This window comes from Ursus maritimus, unplaced genomic scaffold (genome assembly GCF_017311325.1).
Source record: "Ursus maritimus isolate PB19 unplaced genomic scaffold, ASM1731132v1 scaffold_1, whole genome shotgun sequence".
NCBI lineage: Eukaryota > Metazoa > Chordata > Mammalia > Carnivora > Ursidae > Ursus > Ursus maritimus.
The window spans coordinates 11,930,077-11,950,901 of record NW_024423343.1 but is presented as its reverse complement, the minus strand read 5'-3'; the positions used below and the strand labels follow the sequence as shown (position 1 = coordinate 11,950,901).

The following is a 20,825-nucleotide window of genomic DNA, read 5'->3' as shown; positions in this document are numbered from 1 at the left end:
CAGTTTGACACTCTTAACTTACTTAATTTTTCTTAAATATCACCAGACACATTTTATACTTATTCTCAAAAAGTAGAGAATGAGTGTGATTTGTTCACTGCTGTCTTTGGGTGAGCAATAAAGAAAGGTGGCTGAAGAAAGTGCTCCTGGCCAGGGACTATATGAACAATGGGGGAAAGTCATGAAGAAACACGAGCATTCCCTGTGGACTAGAGTAAGAGGAACATGTGGCCAGTCTATAAGTGAGGTCATGCACGGAAAGTAATTTAGCACCCATTAACCATCATGATAGCCATGATAAGAAGTGGCAACTTTGAGAAGAAGAGTGTCCTCTTCATTCGAGAATCGTTCAGGACATCTAGGGCCGTGTCCTTGTTGCATACCAGACACTCAATACTCAATGGTAGAACAGAATGCCATTACACAACCTTGAGGCCCACAGAGATGACTGTGAATGCAGATCAAAGAGTTAGGGCTTATTTCATTCACAATGAAGAGCACTGGGTGTGAGAACCAGGTGAAGTGACATGAGCAGATCCAGGAAATAGAATAAAATGGGTGGGGGTAGGCTAGTTAGGAGCCCATTTTAACAGACCTAATGAGATAATGTGGGTCAGGGTTAGGTCTTTGGTGGTAGAAATGAAGAGGAAGGAACAGATACAGAAAAAAATCCAGAGATGGAGACAATAGGCTTTGAAAACAGATCAGATGTCTGGACAATCGTGAGAGAAGTCAAAGATGACTGGAGTTTTAATCCTGAGTGATTGGGAGGCTGGTAGGTCATCTGATCACTTTTTTTCCCTTTTTTCTCAGAGATGAAAGATTGTATTACTCATAGAAAAGGCAGGAGCCAGGAGTCAGCATTTTTGCGCCAGTTCTTATCCCCCCAAGTCTATCAGGGGAACACAGGTGGTTGAGATGGATGCTGGACCAAAGGGGGGGATTGGGACAGGAGAGGAGCCCAGGCCCCCAGCCCAGCAAGCAGCAAAAAAGCCACCGTCCCATCCTTGCTGTCCCCCGGATTGGGCAGTTAGGGCAGGCATGCTGTGTGCACCTTGACCTCTGTGGTGGCCTGAGCTACAGAAACTGCTCAGCATCAGCAATTGGAGAAGCCTGCAGGCTGACCACTCCGAAAGAATTTTCCAGGACTTTTCCTGCCAGTGGCGGATGCCCCTCCCGACACCGTTCTTTAAAAGTGCATGCATTGGATTACTTGTTAGGTATAACTGGCTTGAATTTATTTTCTTTCCTTGGCCCAAACTCAACTAAATTAATATTTTCTTCCCATGATCCTTATTCATGAACTCTGTTAGCTACTTTGAGGGCATTGGTTGTTTTCATGTAATTTCCTGTCAGTAATTATGTGACAAGTTAACGTCTGCAATGGGCACAGTTGAAATTATTTTTCTAATTTCTAAAATCACATTTCATCATGAACAATTTCCTAGAATCTGGCTTTTGGAATCCCCCTTCTCATCCAGTTTGGGGATTCTCTTTTCTAAAATAAAGATCAGCATAACAGCTAAAACAGTTACTATACATTTCATCCAAGCTTTAAAAATTCATTGGGTATTTTACTTTTTAACTCCTCTAGGCGACACAGAACTCTTGGAAATTTTTATATTGTATTAATCGAAGCATATCAAGGGTGATTGATTCCAAGACCATGAACTCTACCCACATAATAGAAAGCAAAAGTGAAATTAGAATTTGCAATTTCTACTCCACTTCCTTAATTCTAGTTGAAGTTATTTCTGCTAAGTGTGGTCTGTGGAAGAAAAAGCTTATTTGAAGGCTCGTCGCTCTATTTTTTCCCCTTTTCATCCCAGTTGCTCAACAAATGGAAGACTGAGTTTTCCGTAAGTTCTTCAAAGTATGACTTTCAGGATTCTGGCTACCAAAGGTTAATTTTTATGTGTCTCTAAGTTATATTCCTGGGTTCTTCAGACGTTAACATAAAAGGTCAATCCTCCTTTGGGGTGAGGGGAATAGAAAATAAAAGAAGCTATTTATAGCTTTAAGTTCTTTTTATAAATTGCCCCTGCTCTGTGTCTAGTTTGTGAGGGGATGCTGATGGCTTATCTATTAGCATGCAGGTGGGGTGGCCTTTGTCAGTGCGTCTGGCTTCGGCGAAGAGGTGAATTCGATAATGTTATGCTGACTTGGAGGTTATGAAGCCTCTGATGAAGGGTCATCACACCTGGTGTCTGATTTTATGTCTGTAGCTAACCTTCTTTTCACCTTCTTCCCTGTGGACTTCTTAACTTAGTATTTCTAAAGATATTATACAGTGCCATCTTGCTGACTTAGAGGAGGCAGTGACAAATTTAATGTTACTTCACCTCTGCAGGGGTGAATTCAAGACCCATCACCGTGTCCAGGACCTTAATAGCATATTTGAATATTCTGAACGGCAAGGCTGGTTGCATTAACTAGAATAGCGTGGAAATGATGGAAAAAGACGAGCTGTGCAAGAAATCATCAGTTTATCTTCTGGAGAAGGTTACCTTGGAGGCCAAAAATTTCTTTTGTCTAACAATGCGTGGAATGGTTTAAGAAGCAGTTTATTTATAGTCTAAGCTAAGTGATGAATAATCTCTTGCCCCACACCCAGGTTCTGTTGTCGACAGGGTATGAACACCAGATAGAAAACACAAGTCTAATGCCTTTCCCTGATCTTAATGATTTTAAAAGACAACTTGCATTTTGGTTCATTTTTCACTGAAACAAAATACCAATTAACGTTTCAATTGTGGTTTTCCCTAGACACACTAAAATGTGTAGTTCGTTGAATGTGTCAGTCTATCAGCATTTTCTGCAGCTAAGGTTTCCAGTGTCTAAAATGGTGTGACTCTAACACTTTCATGATATTATTTTTGTCCTGGATGAGAGTGCGTAAAGAGGTATATACTCTTAATAATATGTTTACTTCCTGAATTTTAGAGCAGGTGAGGTCAGAAGTCATTTTATTTGGCAATGGGCTCATTTGGTCAATGTCATCAAGTAATTTTCTGAGAGCTAAAAATTAGTGAAATTACTGGCTTAACTAAAATGCCTAGTGGGTTAAAGTAAATGATTGCTTGGCTCAGTCACAGACAGCATGCCTAGTTGACGGTTTTCTAATTAATACATTCTAATAGTCCATCAGAAATTACTTACTGGGCACCGATCAGGTATATTACACTGGTACTCAGTAGGGAACCAGGAGGAAATAACCCACTAAGACATTAGCTGAATGAAGACATGTACTGAGCAACCATAAACTGCAAGCTAATGAGGTAGACATTTGTCAATATGAAGTATCAACCTGTAACTATGGGGATTGAACGACCCAAAAGTACAGAGGTATTCGGGATCACGCAACCAAGGAGGGACCCAAAGGATCCAAAACTTAACCCTCTTTAAATCAGAGCTGTCTCTGCCTGGGAGAAAAGAGAAGATACAGTCATGAAGGCTGAAGGCTGACAGGGAAGTGACCACACACACTGCATATTCTCAAGTGGGGGAACTCCATTAATGGCTGTGAGAATCATCTGGGGATTGAGGTGCTTGCACAAAGTCAGATTTGTAGGAGCCACCTGAGACCTAATTAATGTAAATCCAGCATGCGCATTTTAAATAAACTCTTTAGTTAATTCCGAAGGAAGTGGTGTGTAGTTCACGTATCAAGAAACACACCATATGGTTTCATATAGAATGCTAGGCCTGCACCATCTTTGCTGTTTGTTTTGGTAAAGTATAACTCAAGTGCATTTTTAATGTTACATAAAGGCTAGTAAAGAGACCACAGAACTCAACCATAAGATCATTTTCAGGTATTATTTCTATTACTCTTTGCTTTATTTCCTTAAATCAGAGGTGGCAGGCTGGTAGCTTGTTGACCAGATGTGGTCCAGGGTGCTTTGGCAAATTGGCCCAAATAGCATTTTTAAAATTAATTGTCAACATTAAACATTAGGAGATGATCCATTAAAATTTGAAATTCTAATTTCTCTTTAACAATCAAATGATCTGAAAGCATTGAGCCCTGATTCCCAAATGGCCTCAGTCAGCCACAATGGAAAAGCAGCTGCCCCTGTCGATGGCCAGTTTGCCATAGTCCCATGGCTCCAGATCCTCTCCCTGACACCATGGCCAAATGTCAGCTGCCATTTGTCACCTTCGTGTGTCAGGTTCTTTCCTGCAGCCAGCCCGCTAGACTCCGTATCTCCTGCCTACCGCCTCCAGGCACGGGAATTTGCAACCTCTGTCTGAAGAGTACTTCAAAACCAATTGCTTTTGAGCGGTATTTGATGATGAAGACAGATATTCCACGTTCCAACTTGTTCTAGTGTGTTCCCCTGGGATGGCCAGACTGTGCTTCTGGGCAGAATCTGGGCTAATTCATTCTAAAGATCACCCATTAATCAAAAGAAGGTCTAATCTAACTCAAGTCTTTCTAAGAGGCTACACAATTTGCCACATCTAATTGATGTGCATATTTTATTTTGTCAATTTTTTTTTACAGCCAGAAGAAAGATACTGCTCATGGAGACTGTTGTTTTATAGGAAACACAGTTGGTTACAATAGTTCACCAAAAAATAAATATAAAAACTACTCTTAAAAACTCACCTTAAATCAATCACATGTGGTTAAAAGCCCAAGAATATTCAGTAGGTTATATTTCTTCCATAAAAATAGAGTTAAAATATGTCATATTATTTCTCAGTAGGGACTTCAAAATTAAACAAATGTTGTCTTTCCCCAAGATTAAATACAACCTGGCACTGGAAAAAACCAGCCTTTCCTTCATTATTTTTTGTCCCTTGATTGTGTGCACTGAAAATAAGTCTCAAGAAAATTCAAGGTAAAAACCTGTTAATAAAATATCGAGTCAAAGTTTAAGTAAGAAAACTACTTGAGCTGGTATTTTCTCCTACAAATCAGGTGCCCCTTGTAGTTAGGGCAGCTGAAGATCTGTGAATGAATTCCTGGTGAGTTAGGCTTAGGAGTCTCTCACTTTCTGTCTTTGTGAACTTGTACCAGTCATTTCGTTTCAGAGCTCCGAGTCTGTAAAAGGAGAGAATAGTCCTACTTCAGACTCGTTAGAGGGAGAAATGCAGTTTGATGAGTAAGGTGCATGGCACAAGTTCAAAAAATGATAGCCTTTATTTTAATCAGTGTTTCTTTTTCTGATACTGACTAAACGACATTTCCTAGGACCTAGGAAAAACTCCCCCAAAAAGTAACTAGTCAACACTTGTTTCAATTTTTCTCTTAAGGCACTTTGTTCACTCCGCAAAAGGAAAAGGTGAATGAATATGTTATCTGTGACAGAGCGTTGTTTAGGCTAAGAGCTAGTTATCACTCCCAAGGCTTCCATGAGGTATTCGAAAGAAGTCCGCAGAAAAGTAAATACTTATTTTTTAAAAATTAACTTCTAATTTTTGAAAGTTAGATCAGAAAAGCTATTAACACAGACAGAAAAAGGAGTTGTTGGAAAGTTAGTGGGTGTTCCAAAGAACAGTGTTGAAGAAATGGGGCCTGTTAACTGGTCCAGGAAGATGAGCACCCAGCACCCCCAGCATCAGTCAGAATTTTTTGCTCTTCCTCTAGTCTTTCCTCCTCAAAGCAGAAAACTAGATGTGAATTATGGAAAGGCTGATATTTCAGTTAATTTGGTTTTTTTGAGCCCTTAACTATGTGCCAGTCATTGAGCTGTACATTTCACATGCCTTACTTCAGTTCACCCTAGAAGGAATTCTTGCCCCAGGTAAGGAGTTAGTCAGATCACCGAGGCCCGTGGCTATCGCTGGGACTGAAGTCCGGTTTGTCTGAATTCAAGCTACTTCTGAATCCAATAATGATCACTAGTGTTTTCTGTTTTTTTTAAAGGCAGTGAAGAATTTTTGATATTTTTTTCTATTACATTAAAAATAATCAGTTTATTCTTTCTTTGAGTTGGTTTTGCAGTTGTTGACTTTGTGTATTTTCAATAGCAACAAATGTTTTAAATTTATGCTGCTTTATTTATCAAGTTATGCATTATTCTATAACTTAGATTTCTTTGTCCAGAGCTCTAATCGCCTCTCATCATAACACAAGACATATTTATTAAGTAATTGTGAGTTGTACTAAGTTTACTGACTGCTTCTTGGTTCCATTTTCTTCATTCTAAAATAGAGCAAAACTATATGTTTTATTCATTTTACTTCACTGTCAAAGTTTTAGTTAAACTCGTGTGAATTTATAAGTGTTGAAAATTACAGTGATTTTTTTATCTATATCTTAAAACTTTTCTTTGGCTTAGCAAATTTTACTTTTAGTCACATTTTATATTTTATTGTCTTCTTTGATTTTTTTGTCTAGCATGCTACTTTTTTTCTTCCACATCTTAGATCTTAAAATATTTAAGCTAAAGGAGAACTTAGAAATAATTTCATGTGATTCCCTCATCTTATAGTGGAGAAAATGAAGTTTCAGAGGGTCTGAATGGCTAACTCAAGGCCCCATAGCAGTGGCAGACCTGAAAATCAAATTCTGTGCACTTTCCAATTTTCTATGCTTTCTTGCTCATTCTAAGTCAGAAACATTAGAAATAAAAACCTGGGGGTGCCTGGGTGGCTCAGTAGGTATAGTGTCTGACTCTTGGTTTCTGCTCAGGTCGTGATCTTAGGGTCATGAGATGGAGTCCCACATCCAGCTCCACGCTCAGTGTGGAGTCTGCTTAAGGCTCTCTCTCCCCCTCTGCCCTTCCCCACCCTCAAGTAAATAAATAAATCTTAAAAAATATTTAAAAAAAGAAACAGAAACCTGTATCAGGCCTTCAAATAGCTTTAAAGGTTTATATAAAAATAATTTCTACCATAGCCTCTTAGACCTGTACCTATCCCCACCTTGCCCTACCCTTGATATCTTGTTCCTGATGGATTATATTACATTCATTCAATTAATTTTAAGATTCTGGGCTATTAGTCCAATGAATTAAATTGTGTTAGAATGTTTGTTCTTTTGTGCAGAGGTAGAAAGAAGTGTTTAAGAGTCATGATGGCAGTTCAGCCCAAAGGGTCAATTTGCATTTTATTTTTTTAAAATCCAGATTGTGTTCTACTTAATATTTAAACGTATGGTCTAGAATAGAATGGATGTCAACATTTCCTTACAACTGGCACTTGGATGTTTGCAACGTAAAATGGATAGAATAGTGTGCTAGATTTACCCTGGAAATTTAAGATTAATAACTTTTTTCTTAGAAAGCAAATCTTGTTCTAGGAAATGCATACCAAAGCAAAGGAGCATCTTTTCTGCAATTTACAATAAAATAATTCAGAAAAATTATGTGTGTACATGTTAATATACTAATACTAAAATTAATTTATATATAAAGACAGGGAGAGGAAGAGAGAGAAACAAATGCTAACACTTGGGGCATTTTGTGAATATACAGAAATTCTCTGTACTATTTTTGCAACTTTTCTATAAAGTCTGCAATTATTTCAAAATAAATTAAAAAAAAATAATTGGCAGCATAAAACCTTGTATGATCTGACACCCACTTAATGGCTGGCATGCTTATAGTTTAAGAAAAGTAAACAGTTACCTGTAAAAAACTTTTTCCGCTTGCAGATAGTTAACATTCTCAGACAAATGACAGTCTTTACTTAATGTGGTTAGTGCTCAAAAACACATATCCCCTGGGAAAGAAATGCTTTGATGAGAAATCAGGTGTGTTAAATTAAAACACAAAAAGACAAATCTAAATTACATGAAGTGGAGCTCTTTGTCATCATAGGTGATATTGAGAACTCCTCCCACCCCATGCTCTGCCCCATGGTTTCTATTTTTCCTAGCCTATTGTGATAAATTGGGTAGAACCTTAGCAATAATTTTGCAAGTTTTTCAACTGTGTCTTTGGTCCCTGGCTCCCTCCACCTGAGATACCTCTGTGTCCAATTCCCCCCGCCCCAAGCACTGCCCACTGCCATGTGCTGGGGGATAGGTTGACGCACTGACCTTTCACTGACATTCATTCTCTTCTAAGTGTTCCCTCAACAGTGCTCCATTTTTAAATGAGTTATGTTTTAGTGTGGTTGGAAAGGCCTTTTCGAAGTGATCTTCATTATTAGCAAGCAGTGGTGGAGGTACAGCTGTGTGTGCGTAGGTGTGGACAGTCTTATACGTGTCTAGGGGGGCCCTGAAATCCCTTGGAACTACAGGCAGATGGGAATTTGGCCCAAAAACCTGAGTCACCTACTAGGGCTATGATCATAGCCTCATTTCCCATATTTTGATGCAAATTCCTTTTTGGACATTTTTTTTCCCCTAGCAAGAAAATCAACAGCTCTTCCTTTTCTAAGAATTCATTATCTAAGTTAGTTTTTCATAAAGCACGTGCTCAGTATTCATGATACATTCTGCCAGATTTGAGGAGATGTGGTTTTAGGGGGTCTCCTGTGAGGTCCCAGATGGCACGTAGAAAATATGATTTAGCAGATCAGGGTCAAACCACTCACTGTATAATGAAAGCATCAGAATTTCAGCTGATATAAAAACAGAAGGGGCATTTGCAGATGGAAAAGAAAAATACTGTTAAGAATAATTACTAAAATAAATTATCTAGGATTTATTATTTGAAAGAAACAGGAACTTTCAAACACTATTCTCCTATTATCCTGTAAACATAAAAACAACGGGACATCTGTAAACCCAATTTAATTTTTGGATAATAATCATAATGAGTGAAAACAAGATTAAGGAAGATTTATCCAAAAACAATAGAAAAACTACTTTTCAGAGTAGAAAAATATAGAAAATTGAAAGAAACAATTATTCAAAACAATTCTGAAATGGATAGTGAATGGTAGTTATTTCCATTTTTAACAGTTGAGATAATTAATGAAACAATGAAAACTTTGAGCATGTATATAAATAAAAACAAAATTACATCTTACAGAGATGATTCTACATCTAGTGACACACAGTACTATGTATTTAATATTTGGAAGTAGAAATAATATATTAGAAAGTTTGAGCCACCATTCCCTCTACCCACTAGGTATGTGAGCTTTGATAAATTACTTAGACTCTCTTACCCTCTGTTTCCTCATTTTTATTTTCTTATTTATTATTATTTTTTAAAGATTTCTTTGAGAGAGAGAGAGCATGCACCATTGGGGGGAGACAGGAAAGGAGGGAGAGAATCTCAAGCAGTCTCCCTGCTGAGTGCGGAGTCTGACATGGGGTCAAGCTTGGGACCCTGAGATCATGACCTGAGCAGAAACCAAGATTGGGACACCTCATTTTTAAAGGAAAGGTGAGGTGTCTGGCATGTGGCAGACACTCAACAAATGGTAGCTAATAGTAGTTATAATAGTGAACATACATTGAGTATTTGTGTAACAGGCACTTTGATAAGACCTCAAAATGCACTAACTTACATAACACGTGGAGGTCACAGTATTGGTAAAAGTCAGACTTCTGTAGGATGTTAGAAGATTAAGAAAATAATTTTACAATTTACCAAAATAATGAGTTTAAAGAAAATAAAATCTGTATCTGAAAGTCTTAGCAGGAGTAGGTCAAGGGTTGAGTTAAAGTTCAGTATATCTTTTTTTTTTTTTTTTTTTTTTTTTTTTTTTTTTTTTTAGATTTTACTTATTTATTTATTAGAGAGAAGGAGGGAGCATGGGGGGGAGGGACACAGGGTGAGGGAGAGGGACAAACAGACTCCATGCTGACTGCAGAGCCAGACTCAGGCTCAATCCCACGACCCCAAGATCATGACTTCAGCCAAAATCAAGAATCTAATGCTCAACCACTCAACCACTCAACCAGCTGAGCCACCCAAGTGCCCTGAAGTTCAGGGTATCTTGAGATAGTCATGCTAACATTGCTTTAAGGAGGACTAGCCTTCAGCTTTCCCACTGAAGCACTGTCATTCCTGGTGCTGAGATGATGATGGCCTCCAGCCATTTCCAGATCTCCTAAATGTCCAAGTCCCAAGAGAGAACCTTTTGACTAACGGGTTCCATGTTATATTCCTGTTCTCTAGTGGTTACGGGGATAGGGACAAGGAAATTAAGGTTTACTCATCTTCTATGGAGGGAGGGGATTACTTCTTAGACAAAAATTTAGACAATACATGAGGAGAGAATGAAGTTTTATTGGTTTAATGCCCCAATATAAGAAAAAAATTATGTTTATGGTATAATTGGAAATCAGGAAGTGGCTGATCTAGGGGCAGGAGTTTAAGCTTTAAATTGTAAGTATTAAAATAGCTGCAGAGTAACATCAATTATTTTAGTGTTATCACAGCTCTTCTCAGTTACAGACTAGTTAAGAGTTGATTAGTGAAAATTCATATGCAATTATAATAATGTCAAGATAATTAACCACCACAGGTCTACCGCAAGTCCATTGCTAGTTTTAGTATACCTTACTACCATTGCTAGTTTTAGTATACCTTACTACTGCCAAAACTTTTCTCATTAGCTGTGGAATAAACTCAATCATGATAGATCTTTAATTCTACATTCTTCCTTTAAGCCAATAAAAAACCATTTGAATTCTAAAGCACATGTTTCCATACAAAGATGAGACCATTACAAGAATTTCTAAAACATGTTAATTGGCTGCATTTTTATTATTAATGGTGTTTTTTCTCAAGTAAGATTTAACATTCCATATCTTACATCCATATTCTATAGCTAACCTTTCTTGTTATTCTCCTAAATTCTTCATTCCACTTAGTCCATTCTACATTGGAATGCTCATACACCAAGAATACTGGACATCATGACATACCCTTTTTATCTGTTACTACTGATCAAAATAATACCCTGGTTCAAATAAAACATCAATCATAAATACCCTAATGATTCCTCACAATATTGCTACTTTATTGTTTTCTTTTGGACTAGAATGCTCCATTTCATTCATGCTCACGGGTCCAATCCTACTTCTGTATCAAGGATACTATTCAAATATCAACTCCACAAAGCACTTCCTCTTCGCTCCAGCTCCTTTTAATATTCTCTTCCTTTGAAGTCCCAAATTAATTGAACTAAACATTAGTAAGAACAGTTAGCCCTCAGAGCACCTGAGTGGCTCAGTTGGTTAAGCATCTGCCTTCGGCTCAGGTCATGATCTCAAAGTCTTGGGATCGAGCCCCATGTCCGGCTCCCTTCTCAGTGGGGAGTCTGCTTCTCCCTTTGCCCCTTCCCCCAGTTCATTCTCTCTCTTCCAAATAAACAGATATAATCTTTAAAACAAAACAAAACAAAACAAAAAAACCCAGCTCTTTCTAGCTGGCTTCAGTGAAATTTATGCAGATTCCTTGGCTCCTTTTTAGGGCTAGACATTCCTAGAGTACAGCATCCGTATCTGGTTGGTATCCCCCGACTCAAGAATAATGCCCTGAACATAGCATGTGGATAGGTAGGCCCTGTGTAGTCTGCCATGCTCACTCTTTACTAGGCCTTGTGGATGACTGGCTACATATGTCCACAGACTGGTTTTTTTCTCTTTAAACAGCTTTGTTGAGATGGAATTTACATACCATAAAATTCACCCATTGTATGTGTATAATGTCCCTATGTAACTTTTAATACATTTATAAATTTGGGAAACCATCTTCACAATCCAGTCTTTGAACGTTTCCACCATCCCCCAAAGTTCCCACCTGTCCACTTAGTTAACCTGACTCCCACCTCCAGTCCCAAACAACCACTGATCTGTTTCATGTCTATATAGATTCACATTTTCTGGGAATTTCATATGAATGGAATTCTACGACATGTAGTCTTTTGGGTCTACTTTCGCTCAGTTAGCATACTGTTTTTGAGGTTCATCTATGTTGTAGGATGAATCGGTAGTTTGTATCTTTTACTGCTTTAACCAATGAACAGTTGATAAGCACTTGGATTGTTTGCAGGTTTTGGCTATTATGAATAACATCGCTGTGAAATTTGCATTCAACTCTTTTGTGGACATATGTTTCATTTCTCTTGGGTAGATTCTTAACAGTGGAATTGCTGGTTTGTATAACAAATGTATGTTTAACTTTTTAAAATATACCTATTTTCCAAAGTGGCTACACCATTTTACATTCCCACCAGCTATGAACAATGGTTCCAGTTTCTGCACATGGTTGCTTGTCTTCTTTATTATAGTCACTCCAGGGGCTTTGCAATAGTTTTAATTGGCCTATTCCTAATGATGTTGGGAATATTTTAATGGCTGTTAGTTATTCTTATGTCCTCTTTGGTGAAGATCTATTCAAATCTTTTGCTCTTTTTTTAATTGAATAGTTTATCTTCCTGTTGAGTTAGAAGACTACTTCAAATAACCAGATACAAATCCTTATCAGATAAAAATCCTTATCAGATACAAAATATTTTCCTCCAATCTGTAGCTTGATTTTCATTTTCTTAATGATGTCTTTTCAAAAATACTAAAAAAAAATTTTTGAGGCCATCCAGTTTATCAATTTTTTTCTTTTGTGGATTGGGCTTTTGGTGTCATAGCTAAGAAGTGTTTGCCTGACCTAAGAGCACAGAGATTTTCTCTTTATGTTTTGTATTGCATCGTTTCTAACTTAAGTATTTGATTGAATTCACCAGTGAATCTCTCTGGGCCTGGGCTTTTCTTTGTAGAAAGATTTTATTTTATTTTTAGATTTCATTTTAAGTAATTTCTACATCCAATGTGGGGGCTTGGACTTAAACTCCCAAGATCAAGAGTTGAATGCTCTTTTGACTGAGCCAGCTGGGTGCTCCTGTAAAAAGATTTTAAGTATAGCTGACCTTGAACAACAGGGGGTTAGTGGCGCCAAACCCCCTGCACAGTTAAAATCCATAACTTTTGACTCCCCCCAAAACTACTAAGAGTCTGGTGTTGACCAGAAGCCTTACCAATAACATAAACAGTGATTAACACATATTTTGTATGTTATATGTATTGCATACTATATTCTTGCTATAAAGCTAGAGAAAAAATATTAAGAAAATCATAAGAAAAATTTACAGTACTATATTTGTCAAAAAAAAATCTGTATATAAGTGGACCCACACAGTTCAACCCCATGTTGTCCAAGGGCCAACTATATTAATTTTACTTGTTATAGATCTGTTGTGGGTTGAATTGCATCACCCAAAAAGATATGTTGAAGTCCTAACCCCTAGTACTCCAAATAAGAATTTGGAAATGAGGTCATTGCAGATGAAATTAGTCAAGGTGAGGTCATACTGGAGTAGGATGGGCTCTTAATCCTCTATTACTAGTGTCCCAATAAGAAGAGGAAACTGAAGGGAGAAGGCCATGTGGTGATGGAGGTGGAGATTGATGTGATGCAGCTATAAGCCAAGGATTGGTATGGGCTGCTGGCAAACCACCAGAACATAAAGAGTCAAGGAAGAATTCTCTCCTACAGGTTTCAGGGTGAGTGTGGTCCTGCTGACACCTCCATCTCAGACTTCCAGCTTCCAGAAGCGTGAGACATAAATTTCTGTTGTGTAAGCCACCCAGTTTGTGGTACTTTGTTATGGTAGCCCCAGGACATGAATGCAAACTCTAGGTTTTCTATCTTCTTGATTCAGTTTCAATAGTTTGTATCTTTGTAGGCATTTGCCCAGTTCTACACTGTCCAATTTGTTGGCATAGCCTCTTTTAATTTTGGTAGGGTGGGGAGTGATACACTGTTTTCATTCCTAATGTTGGTAATTTGTGTTTTCCCTCCTTTGGAGGAGGCAGCCAAAAAAGTTTTGTCAATTTTATCAAGCTTTTCAAAGAGCCAACTTTTATTTTCATTGATTTTCTCTATTTTTCTCTTCTGTTTCACTGGTTTCTAATATGATCATTATTCCCCATTTGCTTACTATGAGTTTAAGTTGCTCTTATTTTTCGAGTTCTTAAAATGGAAGCCTAGATTATTACAATCCTTTTTTTTTTTCTAATACAGGTGTTTAAAGTAGTACATACCCTTCAGATAACTGTTTTAACTGCATTCCAAAAATTTCAATGTTTTCATTTTCATTCAGTTCATAATATTTTCTAACTTCCTTTGTGACTTCTTTGGCTCTTAAGTAATTTCCAAATATTTGGAAATTTTCTTTATTTTTTCTATTGTCTATTCGTAATATAATTCCACTGTAACCACAGAACATGGTTCCATCATAGAACGTGATCCCAATCCTCTTAAATTTATTGAGGCTTGTGTTATGACCTAGCATATTCACTATTCTGTAGAATATACTTAAAAAGAATATAAATCCTGCTATCATTAGGTTCAGTGGTCTATACATATCAGGTTGGTAGTACTGTTCAAGGCTTCTATATCTTTAGCTGTTTTCTTTCTAGGTGTTCTACCCATTGAGAATAGGATATTGAAATATCAAACTATTATTATTTGTCTATTTTTCCATTCAACTCTATCAGTTTTTTCTTCATACATTTAAGGTTCTGTTGGTGGGCACATGTACATTTCTAATTGTTGTATCTTCTTGATGTATTGACTCTGTATGAAATGTGTCTCTACAAGTATTTGTCTTAAAGTCTATTTTGTTGATATCAGTAAAGCCACTGCAAATTTCTTACGGTTACTGTTTTCACGATCTATCACTATTAAATATTGTTGTTGGTCTTATAATACATGATGCAACTTTGTACTTATTTTTATGGTTCTTAAGTTGTTCTTGAATTGTTTATTTGCAAGCTTTTTCATAATAAGAAAGCTATAAATTCTTTGATAAGTTTAATACATCTTTTGGCACAGCGCTGGGTGTAACAATAAATGATCCATTAAAAGCAATTGGATACCAAAACAAGCTCCTCTTAAAAAAAAATAATCCAGTTGTGTTATTTGCTCATGGTGTTGTTCCTTAACGTCTTCTCTCCTTCAGGCCAGGTTTTGAGAGCTGAAAATGACTAATCTGCCTTCCTGCCAGTTCCAATCCTAGATTTATGAACCGTATAAAGGTTGTTACCACAACTCCTCTATTTGTATGCAAGGACCACATTTTAGGAACATACATTTACATCAAATGGCTTAATCCCAGGTATTGTTGCTCTCTTACAAATCTTTGATAAAATTGGAAAATTGGTCGTATCATTAGATGGGTCTTGAATATTATACACAATATGTATAATGCTGCTTTTTCTCATGATTAAGATAACGAATACTTTGATTGTTTAGGAATCATAACCTTACAAAGTAATGTAATAATTGCATAAATTTAATGTTAAAGGTCTTCTTCAGGCCCTGATTCCTTGTTATTTGTTCTATTATTTGCCATTAAAGCCCTGCCTCAGTGGATGTAGGACTGCCTCACGTTAATGTTTAAGATGTACAATTATTATCTCAGTGATGTTTGCCAATTTAAATAGGACTTGAGTATACAACATGCTGATTTCAATAGGAATTTTAAAAAGTCTGGTCTGCTGAATGGACAAAAAAAGGTCATTTTTAAACAGGTAGACTTTTTCCATCCTCTTGTCTATGAAATTTTTCACAGATAATATTTAGAATGGAATCTAATTGCCTAAGTATATTCTTAACCTCTACATATGACATTTTTAAGATTACTGTATGGAGACTTCTTGACTTGTGGCTCCCTTAAAATTACTTCTGTATTTGATGGATTAAGATAAGAACAAGAAAAATGATGCAATTATAGAAAGGTGCAAGGGGTGTGAGAGAATGGAAGACAGGATTAGTAGTAATTGAATTGATGCATATGATCATGGATCAGAAGGATAAATGGAGAACTTTCTGAAGAATTACATTTTTTTTCTAGAAAAGTATAAAAATACTTCTATAGGCAATTCATCTACTCCCCATCCCCCTTCCGTTGACTTTCTAGGAATGCAGTTTCTCATTGTCCTGCCAAGCTTTCTGATCGGTATATTGTTTCCAAAAGAAAGGGATAACCTGTAAAGCTCAAAGAATATACTAGCAGTTTCCTAAGAATCTTTCCTGTCACTTGAAAATCTGTTATATTCCCCTGTACACGAGCCAAATTTTCATCTAAATTTCAAACTCCAAAATGAACGTTTCTATGAAGAGTCCTTGCAATAAGCAGTAACAAGACAATCAAAACTCTTCTGATTTAGGTAGTTTTCCGGTAGCCTCACTAAACACAGCTGCCACAACTTCCCATAAATACAGAACAGCACACCACCACCTGCATTTGGAGTCCTCCCTGAAAAATGCGTGTCTTCCCCCTAGTTACTAGAAAATTCCATTATCAATCAGTAGGATAGATTCTTCATATTGCAGGAAATAAAAGCATTACTGCATTTAACTTAACCTGATTCCTACAACTGACCATAAAACTTGTTCCACAGAAGCAGAACCCCTAATTAAAGTAGCGTCAAAGGATACTTCCATGGAAATGCTTCACACCTGAAGCCTTTAAATGGGCAAACAGACTAATAAACGCAAGCTCCAGCCTAAGCTTTGGGGAGTAAGCAGCACACCCATGACCTTGTTTAGGTGGCTGACTTGGTAACCGTGGGCTCCGCCACGGTGACGATCACTCTCCTGCTGTCCGCTGACTCACGAAGGTGGGAGTTTCTCTCTCGCCCACCAGCACTTCACAGGCGGGTTTCGACTCCTCCACGCAGCAGCAGGACCCAACGGCAGAGGCCAGTTCTTCAGCCGCCACCGGGCCCACTCGCCACTTGTGCCCACGTCCCATCTCTCGAAAGCAGGTCACTCCTTTGCTTCATGTATGACTGGCGACGAACAGTTATTTATGGCAGGAAGGAATAGTATCCGCGTGTCACTCGGAGCCAGGGGGATGCGTCGAAGGTACAAGTCCCCCTCCAAGGCGCTCTTCCCCCGCGAGACCCTCGTATCCTGTCCCGAGGAACGTCCGCGGCACGCGGTGTGCCAGCCCAACCCGCGGGGGAAAAGAGCGCGGTCGCGCAAGTAAGCATGCGCGGAGGGAGGCTGGCCCTCTCATTTTACGTCCCCCTCCAACCCCCGCCCTGTCAGCCCTGCGGCGCTAGCCGCGTCTCGAGGTCGCCCACGCTCTCTTCTCCCCGCCCCGCAGGCCCCGGGGACCGGGAGCGTCCGGTATCTGGCGCCCGTGCGTGATGACGCACATGCGCGCGAAGACGTGGGGACGCAGGCAGGCCGTAGAGAGCGTGAGTTTCCGCGTCTGTTTGGCACCCCTCGAATCGTTGGTGCTGCCGGGTGTCTGGCGCCTTTTTTCCAGGGCCGCAGCACCGGGCTGTGAGGGGATGGCGGGCGCCAGTCAGCACTTCCCGGAGGCCGGGCTGGGAGCCGGGTTGGTGGCGCGCTTCCGCGTCCTGGGCACACTGGTCAAGTTCGGGAGCCGGGTGGGTGCTTCCCGCAGCGAGTCGACCAGGGGTCCCATCGTCTGCACCCCGGTCTTTTCTTGGGGCCGACCGCGCCGGGAACGACGTGCTCAGAGAATGGGGTTGGCTCAGTGGGAGTTTTAAAAAGATTCCTTCTGAAAGCAGGAAGTTGAAAGTGACGTTGCATCAGCAACAACTTGCAGTTTTGGGTGCTGGAAGAGTAACTTTTGTTTCTTTGAACAAGTGTGTGGCAAACACAGCCCTACCCTAATTGGTGGTATTTCTCTTAATAGGAAGTAGGAAATACTCCTGTGGATTTAACCCTTTTTCTAGTCACACCTTAAAAGCCTGTCCAAAAACGGATCACATGCTTCATTTTTCCAAACTGTGCATAAACTTTTGAAGATTCAGTATTGCCACTAGAAAGAATTATTGCATTGTCATGATTCAGTCATCGAGTTGTGTAGGTCCCTCTGTAGGACATACAGTGACAGCTGGACTTTGCTGCTTTTACTTCTTTGCAGTTGCTTCTTTAAAGTCTAATGTCTCACATTTATGCCTTTTTTTCCTTTCCTTTTTTTTTTTTTTTTGTATGTGCCTGTTCCAATAACCTATAAATCTAAAGACTTCTGATTTGCTGCTCACGTCGCAGCTTGGGGGAAGCAAGTAGTTTTACAACGATATCACCTGGGAACTTGTTGGAGATGCAAATTTTGGGGTCTTATCCCAGACTTAACAATCAGAAATCTATTTTAACAAGACTTGCAGTTAATACAATGCACATGGGTGGTAATGTTGTGAATCATTGCTGTTGTGATAAAGAGGGGAAGTCACAGAATGGAATGTGAAACCAGGTGAAGCCTTTCGTAGGTGTAAGACCTTGGGACAAGTTACTTAAAGGCTTCTTCATAGGGCTGTAAATATTCAGTGTGAAAATGCATGGAAAATAAGTTTAACACTAACACACATAAGAAAACACTCAAAGATGAAATGTTATTTAATAGCTTGTTAGAACTGCATAAAGTACTTAGATTGTGCTGGAAGGATTTTCATGGTGTTCAATGTGCGTTGAAGTCCCAGAATATTGTGGCCATGGCTTAGAGGGCATTTTACTTGTTTATTTCTGGATTCTAGTGATAGTCTAGTCAAGATTGTTGGATGCAGGATATTCTGTTGAAAGTTAGAGCAGTATGTGCTAATACCAATGCCTTTGGGGCTGTAGTATTTTTTTTTTTTACAGGTGTTTTTGTTTGTTTTGTTTGTTTTTAAAGTAGGCTCAGTGCCCAATGTGGGGCTTGAACTCACCACCTGGAAGATCAAAGAGACCGGACTGAGCCAGCTGGGCCCCCTGGAACTGTAGTGTTTTTAAGAATGCCATAAGTAATTCTTTTAAAGAATAGTTTTTAATTCTTTGGCCTTTTGGTCTTTTCAGCTTAATTATACCTTCTTTTGACCCAGAACTTGGTAAAGAAGTTGGGTGGATAACCAGAGATAAGCCTTAGCCATAGAGCTAAGGGTGTTAATGACTTGCAAAAGCCCAGACTGAAGATGTTTCTGTCCTTATCTTTCTTTTCCATGTGTCACATAGATCCAGGAAGTGGAGGAGACCTCATGATAACTACTCCCTGTACCCTGTTTTCTGGAAGCATCACAGGAGTTAAGTTAGCTGTGCCCTTCACCTGCTGTTTTTTTGTTTGTTTGTTTGTTTTTTAATTTTTTTTTTTTAGATTGTCAGTTGCAGTGTTTACTTACAACTTTTCCCTTCCCTTTTTCAGGGGGCCATGTGGGGAAGGGAAGAGAGAAATATTTAGGATTTGAAGCAGTTGCCATAAAACCTAGATTCATTCAATTTTAAGAAGGGTCAGTGCCACACCATGGCCTAAACGTGTCACTTTTTTTTAGAACACACTGCTCCTGAGTCACACCATGGCTCTTGGATACTGTGGGTGAGAGTTTTTGGATAAACATGAGTCTCTTTGGATATCAGCTTCTATAAATAATTTTGTTAATACTACCACTGAATTAACACTGTCCCGTCATGAAACATTCATTTTTCAAAGGCCCTAAACAATTTTTTTGTTCTGTATCAGAGAGGCAATGGTTTTGGTCAGACCTTGCTTTGAACCCTCCCTCTACTACTTACTCAGTTCATTAGACAAATTAACATCCTCTCGGCCTTAATTCTTCTGTAAAGTAGGAGTCATGGTGTGGGCCCACCTCTGGACATTGAATTAAATAAAGTGCGAAGCATGTCTATCATGTGAAGGCAGAGAGACCCAATAAATGCTGAAGTTGAACAGAGGGGAAAAAAGGTAGTTATCACTCCAAACCTAACCTTACCTCATTCATTTCCTCATGCTATTTTTATAAATGAGGTAATTTTGTTATTACCTAACTGCACTTCTTTTCTTTTCAAATGCTAAAATCCGGAAGAGTCAAAGCTTTCACGTTATTGTGAGTGAGAGAAAGCAAACACATGGAAAAAAATTAAAACTCTAAAACCTGGTAGACAAACACTATCTTCAGTTTTATCACTGTAACAGAGCAAATTCCATAAAATTGTTTTTGGTGTTTGTTGGAAGTTCAAGGTCAGGGGATGATTAATATTTAAGTATCTTCAGTTAGTTAACCAGGACAGTCCACTATAGAGGGGATGCTATGTTCCAGGAGGTGGAACTTCACTGAAAACATGCAGTGTGCATTATGTTCCATTTAAAAAAAAAAAAAAAAATCTTTTGTGGTTTTGTGTATATATATTATATATATGAGCATGGAAAATACTCGAAAGGAGTCATACCAGGTCATAATTTTGTTTCTTTGGCAATGTATTACAATATGGAGATTGGGATAAATAATCTGTACATTTATGTAAAGTTACATGGGTGCATGTATATAAAAACATTAAAAAAAGAGATTTATTTATTTTAGAGAGAAAGAGAGCATCAGAAGAAAGGAAGAGAGAATCTCAAGCAGTCTCTATGCTGGGTGTGGAGCCTGATTCCAGGCTCCATCTCATAACCCTGAGATGATGACCTGAGCCGAAATCAAGAGTCAGATGCTCAACCAGCTGTGTCACCCAGGCATCCCTAAACATTCTTTTTTATTTATTTTTAAGATTTTATTTATTTGAGAGAGAAAGCCTGAGTGAGTGGGGTGGGGAGAGGGGCAGAGGGAGAGGGAGAGGGACTCCAAAAGACTCCATGCTGAGGAGGGAGCCCGACACAGGGCTGGATTTCATGATCATGAAATTATGACCTGAACAGAACTGAAGGGTCAGATACTTAACTGACCAGGCCACCTAAACATTCTTTTAAAAAACCATTTAAAAGATAAAAACATAAAAGCCATTTAAAAGATAAAAACGATGCTTTAAAAAGGTTTGTTTTTTATGTTTTTTATGTTTCCTTTTATGCTGCAGTTCTAGTCACGTAAACAGTGGTCCTTAGATTTTTTTTTTTTTTTTTTTTAGCAGGGAGCCCTCTTTAGCAGAATCTTACCCAAAAAGCTCAGGAGCTGAGAGGCTTTA

General features: G+C 38.6%; 1 protein-coding gene across 10 annotated transcripts in view; it reads left to right on the top strand.

The window, feature by feature from the left end:
- Positions 1–1,841: 1,841 nt before the first annotated feature.
- Positions 1,842–20,825, top strand: part of RHBDD1 (rhomboid domain containing 1) — a 136,716-nt gene continuing 117,732 nt past the window's right edge. For 4 of the 10 annotated variants that reach the window (XR_005837210.1, XR_005837209.1, XR_005837208.1 and 1 more), the window contains exon 1: positions 14,650–17,125. The gene's annotated coding sequence lies outside the window, so the exon portion shown is untranslated. The other 6 variants (XM_040639745.1, XM_040639760.1, XM_040639769.1 and 3 more) reach the window with 5 other exon arrangements.